An 8,266-nucleotide genomic window follows, 5' to 3' on the forward strand; every position below is an offset into this window, starting at 1 on the left:
AAAACATAATATACTGAAAACATCCCACAACTAGGACAATAAAACCAAAATATAACTCTGATGAATAACATATCAGGGCCAAAATAAAGTCACTGCTTCTGATGAATTAAATTGGACACCAACAGAGTTGTTCCTGTCAGCCCGGCATTTTAAAAGAATAACAGCAAGAACTTGTCCAAGTAAAGTGCCACAGAAGTTCAATGAGAGCCAGCTACATGGAAACACCTAACCTATTGCGCTGGTTTCTTGGCACCAGATCCAATAAAATCATTGCTGTCATCTTTATAAAAACAATTTATGAATGAATTTATGAATTTATGAATGCAATTCTTTCACCAAGCCACTCCAGACAATATAATACAATATCATTAACAACAGAGGCTCTGTTGAAGCTTGTTACAGGCCATCAGTAGATATCAAAACAGAAACTGATCCCAGTTAGAGTAACCTTTTGTTCACAGTTCTTCATTTGTGAGTGACTGTAAAATCTATGGTTCTGTAGAGACATTTAACATGATTAAAGCCACTTTAAGAAACATTTAAAAATGTATTACTGTAGCGCCCCTTAATGGTGGTACTAAAAACCACACCGTACCTTTTATTGACTGTTCAATGTCAAGACAATTTACTCTTCTCTCTGAAATCCCCCATCCTCTCATTCACTGCTCCTCGTATAAAAGACACTCAATAATTTACTGTAGTGAGGAGCAAATTGGCATTTTAGATACTTGTGAAATGAAATTATAAGATATCCACAACAGGTGTGGTGTCACATGACTGACATCTAAAAATGCAGTGCATCGTGGGATTGTTAGGGAAAAGGTAGCACACATGAATATTTGTTGGTATTATATAGTAAACAAAATAAAGTGGTGTGCGTTAAATGTGGTGCACTATTTAGTAAACGTGGAACTGCTCTTAACATAGACGTTGCTTCAGCTGTATAACCTGCATACCTGGGCGGGTGGGGGTGGGGGGTTCAATAGGGGTAAACCAATTTGCCACTGTACAACTGGTATGACAGAACATTCTTCAGTCAACACTGGAAAAATGGCTTGAAAACAGAATAATCTATGGCCTTGCAAGGGGATGGAGGTGTGCTGATAATAAATAAGAGGCTGAGGTTTGGTCCCTCGGTGCCTCCTTGAAATATCTTTTAGCCTTCTCAGTTTCATCATGAGGGAAGTGGGCGCTACTGGCTTGTTTTTTTTTTGAGAGCTTTCGGGTCCTTATTTCATAAAAACGGACAAAAACTAGAAGTAACTGAGTAAAAGCAGAAGTGAATGCATTCAATATTGTGTAGTCCTCAACTTCTGTTTTCCTTGGTCACTATGAAAGCACTGCAGCTCTATACGTTTACGTCTGTCAAGTTATTAATCACTAAGGAAAAATGAACACTATATGAAAGTATTAAATCTCACATAGAAATCTATTCAGGTCATCTGGCAGCTGCTTAGAAGAAAAACCATCCAGTGAGATTATGTTATTACCCATATCATGAGAACGTGCCTGTCATGCTTTTCATTCCAATTGAGATTATTACTGCTAAATTTAAACTGAATCTTAATCCTATATCGAAAGGTTTGCCTCGCCACATTCTGTACCAGCATCTTTGTTTTCATTAGTTTGAAACCCTGTGGCTTTTTGTTTGGATAAAGCATTACTGTTGGCCACACAATACTTCTTTCAGTTTATTAGATGTGTCTTTAAAGATGGAGCCGGCTGCACAATGGAAGCAACCCTGCAGGACATCTTGACTAGATGTCTCAACATTTTCTTTGTCTGAAACTGACCCCATTGCTCTTGGGAGCTACGAGAGTCATGCTCATACAGACAGTAAGTTGTAATAGTCTACTACTCTCAATTATTTTATTCATTTCTTGGACTGTTGATTTCTTAATTTCACTGATTAAACTACTTTACAGAAAGGGAATGGGAAAGGGAGAAGAGAGGATTGGCAGGAAGAGCGGGATGAAGTGAAGTGCGTATAAAAAGAGGGATTTACTTTGGAGAGATTGAGAGGGAGGCCAGGAAGGGAGGATCAAGTTCAGAATAGGGGAGAGAAGAAGAGTTTGCCTCTTAAAAGGACATTGAGATGAATATGGAGCACAGTGAAGGAACAGGATTAAGGGATGAGGGAGGGAGATGGACGGTTTGGAGGATCTGAGGAGGTCAGTGCTTCAGGAAGTATGCAGTAATCACAGATATTAGTCAGAAAGCTAAAAGGGGATAAGAGTCTTTGCAAGTAGTTATGTAAAGCATAGCTGAGGCTATAATAAAGGGAGTCAGATAGAGGTTGGTGAATATTCAAATATGACACTTTTCACAGTAGCCTTTTCCAATCCCTTTGCAAATCCCACTTATTTAACTTACTGTCAGTGATGCAGAGTAGAATAAAAAGATAAAAAGGTGAACGTATACTGTAACCTTTAATCATAGCAGCAAAATTTCTCTTTTCCTTAAATACTCTCTACATTGCCTCGTTGCTGTTGTTCAAACCATAATACAAATGTCACATCCTTTTGTCATCTTAGATATTAGAATATTATATTAGATATTAGAATAAACTCTAGTTTGGAAATTAAAAAACGTGCTGCTGTATGCACTTTACAACTTAATTATTAGTTAGTATTAATTCAATTAATTAGTTAAAACCTGAGGTGGTTTATCTGGGTTGTCTCTAGCTTCATACTAGATAAATTGCACTAAAGGTAATCTTGAACTTAGATATTTCTTATATCATATGGCTCTTTCAGCTTTTCAGTGTCAACTACAAATCATCCTAAATATTTATCATGGGGAAATATTTCTGATGTTCCTGCTGGTACTCTGTGGCCAGTGACATCATTACTTAATCACATTCACATGAACCAAAACATTCTCAGTAAAAGATAGAGAGATAGCATTGATATGAATAAATATACAAATACAATTCTTATATGAATCATTTGGTCAGTAGGTCACAAAAAGCCAATATATTCTATTTTATTATTATTCTATTATACACATATTCCAAAGAGCCTTTTTTCTAAATGTGCAGAAAAAGTGGTCGTAAAAGTAAAAGCTAGTAACTGTACACATCCCAGCAGTGTTTACTTGCCCCCTCCTTGCCGAACACTGCTGAACTCTATTGGCTCATTCACATTTATGACACTGAATGAGGTCTTTCTGATCATTGCTCATACTTTTTTTCCATTTAAGAGACATGTATCTCTCATTTCCAAATACTTTAGCACAAGCATTAAAACAGTCCTTAGCTTCACATGCTGATATCAGCTGGCTGTTCTGCAACAGATGGACATGTTAATCTTCCTCCTCATCCCCTCCTCTCACCAACACTTCTATCATTATATTATGGTGTCTTTGCTGTTTACCAGAAACAGCAGATTTGATGCATATGTGCATTCATGAGAACAACATAAACACCAAAATGAGCCAATTTAATTGAATCTCACCAAAGTTAAACTCTGCTGATTTATTTAGTGAGTAGGAAGAGAGGAAGTGGTCAGAGTGACCTTTTTCTTTCATTAGTACAATTAGACATGGTCCAGAAATGGTGATGAATTTGATGTATGTAGGGACATTGGTGTAATTAAATATTCAGACAAAAACACTATAAACACTACAATAAAAATACAACAATAAAAAGGTGGTAGGACTTAAATAGAGGACAGAAGCTGGAACATGAGATAGTTCTGTATACATTTTATATTGGTATGTTTCTGTATATGTGTTAAAGTATGATGTGTAAGTGTATTATGTTTTCATGTATGCGTGGTTGTGACTAAGGGAATGATCGTGTAAGGATTAGAGTGACTTTTGATGCTGTTACATTGAGATAAGAAGTTGTTAGGTAATTAAATCAATCATGCATCACAGCCCGAAACCAGTAACTGCTTGAAATTCAAGGCACGATTTAAAAGATCACTATTTTGCTGAGTGCCATTGTGTGTTAATTATCAGCTGGAAACGTTATATATGTTGGACCTGTGATTATTAGATTCCCCCTCATACTGTGTATTAGTGGCTGAGCATCAAAGCTTTTGGTGATTGTCACCTTTTAAGGTTGATATGGCAAATATGTTAGCAAACAGTTGCTTCTTTGAGCCCTGCTTGGTCTCTATCAACTCTTGATAGAAATATCTGAATCTTAAGCTGCTAAATGCTCCAACTATTATTCCTTTGTTGCTAACTTTATCTGCTATTTGGAAATGTTCAAGTAGTGTTAAGAAACAGAGGGTTTGATTGCGCTTATTATTATTTTAAAAAGCTGAATAGCAACTTGAATATCATGTACTCTATATTTCAATGTATTAATTATTATAAGCAGCGTATTACATCTTGACATGTTATTATTAATGACATTAAACCCTGTTATTACATTATGATACAACAACACATTAAGAGGTGTTCACTGCTTGTTTTCCTTTTTGAGTAAATCCAGACAACAGGGAAAAGGGAAGACAGGCAGAGACTCTCTAAGCAGGTTAAATGGCCTGTTATTAACCCCATGAGCTGCTGTTGTTGATGAGACACACACACTTCACTTTACTGTACCCCCGTCTTCTCCATGTCCCCAGAGAGCTCGATGTAACCTTCCACTTCCTTCCTCATCGCCATGACGATGCCCTTTGGGTAAATCAAAACAAAGCTAAATGTCTCTGTCATCATAGGGGTTCATTCTACAGGTAGCTCTTATTATTTAGTAAAACAGACAGAAGACACTGACAAAATGAGTCCTTTTTCTAAGCAGCTGTAGCATATCCATTATACTGCATGATTGTTTCTTATTGAATGGATTTCTCTTCAGTTTTAGTTTTGTTATCACTCATTCAGCTGAGTGTGGTAAATGTGGAGGTGGACTTCATGTAAATAAAACTACAGGCTGTAAATGTTCACTATAAGTAACTAGACCAATAGAATTTCAAAGCATATATACATTGTGCTGTATTTGTTAGGTCCCTTATTGACATAATTCATTTTTTATCCACAAAATCAAGCAGCTATAATCCATATTTTATATGTATATAACAATGGATCATGTGACATTGTGAAAGGATGAGCTTGTGATAAAAAACCCAGATAATTATCATCTGACTTTGTAATTTCCCTCTACTCTATGAACTTTAGTGTCTTTTAGCTCATTGTTTTGGTTTTCTGTCCTGTATGTATCCACATTAGGCAGTGCACATGGTGGAGCATTTAGCAGGTTGTAGCAGCTACAATAATTAGTGAGAACAGTCCAAAAATGTATTTACTCTCAGGTGAAACTCAGATTGGTCCTCATAAACATATAAGCAAAAGAACACACACAGACACACACACACAAAAGTATTTTTTATTATTATTTTTTAAATATACCAACGCTGCCGTTAACAGCCCTGTCTCAAACTGCAGTTTGCAGCGATTTCTCTCAGAACACTCATTACAAAGAGGATTCACCACAGCATTTTTAATTCCACCCAGGGAAATTTTTGCATGCAACCAAAGTGATTTGCAGTGGAGACTGTAATGCTTTTAGCTCTCATGGTGTATTTGCATTGAAAATGTAATGTTCCTCAGTGCTTTTTCAGCAGGTTGCCTCTGGGTTTCCAGAGAGTAATGTCATTATGATGTGTTTGTATGAACAGAGACAGAAAAAGTCAGAAACAGCAATAAAATGACCAGGAAATGTTTCAAGACAGGGAAACAGCTGTTGTGTTGATGTTGCAAAGCAGATCTGGTTGATTATGAGATTTTCTGCCAAGAGCATTGGAGGGGGGTTGGGCCTTTTGTCCTTCAGCTTAAACGGAAATCATGAGCCTCTATTTCATGGCTCAGTGGAAGAGAAATACACTGATATGATACAACCAATTGTCCTGCAGTGCTGGTGGAGCATTTGCAGTGTTAAAGGATAAAGCGGTTGCTATTTCATCTTCTTAGTATAACAAGCAAATAGTTTTTTTAGTGGCTCAAAGCACTTCATACCATTGCATTGGGACGACATTTTCCTTCATTACTATAAACTAGTGTAGTTTATTCCTCTAAACTAACCAAAAGCAATGTAAATAAGGAATCTGAGCATGCTCAGTGACATCTGCCCAACATAGTGTCACTCCAGAGATTGAAAATGCATTTGCAGGGTTGTCCAGATTACAGTAAACTACACTGGCCATGTTCATTCTACACACACCCTTAAGAGGCAAAGACTAAAATAACACAAACTTTAACATAGTGGCTGTGACTGTCCCCAAAAGACACTCAAAACCACAAAAATAAAACCTTTTCCTGCATACATTAACAAAGGTAAACTTCTTCAGCATTTTAGCAAAGTGATCAAGAACCCTAAACTGAAACAAATTAGACCACAGACCCCCGTCTGATAAGAGTCTTGCTTCAAGATATTATATTAAGGAAAGTGTATAAACCCATTCCCAAAGTAACCATACATTCTATCATTGTGTTACTTACGGATAGAATTATAGTGAAAATAAATTATTCCACTTTTTGCTGGGGACCCCCAGGAACCCCCACACTTTAAGCATCACTGTTTTGATGCACATAATATTTTATATATAAAAAGAGTCTGCCATTAAAGAAATATCCTACGGAGGATTCTCTTTGGTACAGACATTTATGAAGATGAACATATATGGACATAAATCTGTTAATATTTCATAGCTTAGTCGCCTAATGCATTCTGCACACAGCCCTAAATATGGGTACTGAAGGACACTGTTTGTTTGTTTGTTTGTTTGTGTGTGTGTGTGTGTGTGTGTGTGTGTGTGTGTGTGTGTGTGTGTGTGTGTGTGTGTGTGTGTGTGTGTGTGTGTGTGTGTGTGTGTGTGTGTGTGTGTGTGTGTGTGAGTGCTTGTGGTTAAAATTACTAGAAGCATGTTGGTACACTGTAGGCTAATGCATGTGTTTGTGTTCTGCTGTGTGATTGTGTTTTTTCTTATTTACAGACACATAGTGGATATGTGTCTGTAAATGTATATTACTGGTTTTATGTTGTTTTTTGTGTGTGTGCGCACGCAGGTGTGCAGTTGACTTTGTTTTGAGGAGGAATAGCCTCAAAAAGACAGCATTTCATGTAATGAGTCTGACTGCATGCCCTTACCACTGAACTGTGTGTCACTGTGCGCACCTGGACCTGTCAACCAATTTTCCACTGATTGGTGATAATAACCCAGTCTACCTCCAGGATGCTCCCTCTCTGATTGCAGGTCTGTTAAAGTAGAAAGGTACACACACACACACACACACACACACACACACACACACACACACACACACACACACACACACACACACACACACACACACACACAGCTGTAGAGTCTCTGTGACTGCATCTACATGGGTATCTACATATCATCAGTATGGATGGATGGATGGATGGATGGATAGATGTCTCTCTCTCTCTCTCCCCCTCTCTCTCTCTCTCTCTCTCTCTCTCTCTCTCTCTCTCTCTCTCTCTCTCTCTCTCTCTCTCTGTGTGTGTGTGTGTGTGTGTGTGTGTGTGTGGCAGGCAGGCCTGCAGGAGTAGTGTATTTGAAAAGATTTCATTCCTATATTTAGACTGGGCTGGCAGAAGACAAAGAGATGTGGAGGAAAAGCACTTTATGCAAAGTGTGCATATGTGCATACAGAGGCAGTGTTATGCTGGTGAGTCATGTCTGGAGATCATGCTGTGAGGACCAACAGGTTAAATTTGCAAGGAGCGGAGCAAGATAACAGTGTGTAGGCAAACCCTCTCAGCACGCCTCGCTCACTGTACACACAATGAACAAAGACTTGATCTGCATGTGAGGAATAGTCAGTTAAACACATTTATTTTTTTCTCTTTTGGGAGGAGGGTGCGTTTTCATATAAAACAATATGTGTGACTGTTTTACCATCACAAATGTTGGCATGGTCTAAAGATAAAGTGATGGTATTATTTAATATGTTGACCTTTATCACAGTCAAAATGTGGCCCATTCAGGCACCACGCAGAGGGAATTATGACTATAATCCTGAAGAACCCAGCATTCACCTGTGACAGTAGCTTGCAAGTTTGCTGTAATGCATCTGCTCGGCCAAGTGGCTTTCAAGGTCAAACTAATCTTAACTGCTGAGCAAATAAACCACATTATAAAGGTGCTTTTGTGTATTTGTGTCAGACAGCTGAGTGAAAACAGAAAATATTTCTCTTCTTGTCAACGGCATAAAATATTTTTGTAATTCTATACAGGACGATTGTAAACGTGCTGCCTAGAAACATGAGGTTTTTCCATCTAGACAT

Source organism: Scomber japonicus, chromosome 7 (genome assembly GCF_027409825.1).
Source record: "Scomber japonicus isolate fScoJap1 chromosome 7, fScoJap1.pri, whole genome shotgun sequence".
In the NCBI taxonomy this organism is placed as follows: domain Eukaryota; kingdom Metazoa; phylum Chordata; class Actinopteri; order Scombriformes; family Scombridae; genus Scomber; species Scomber japonicus.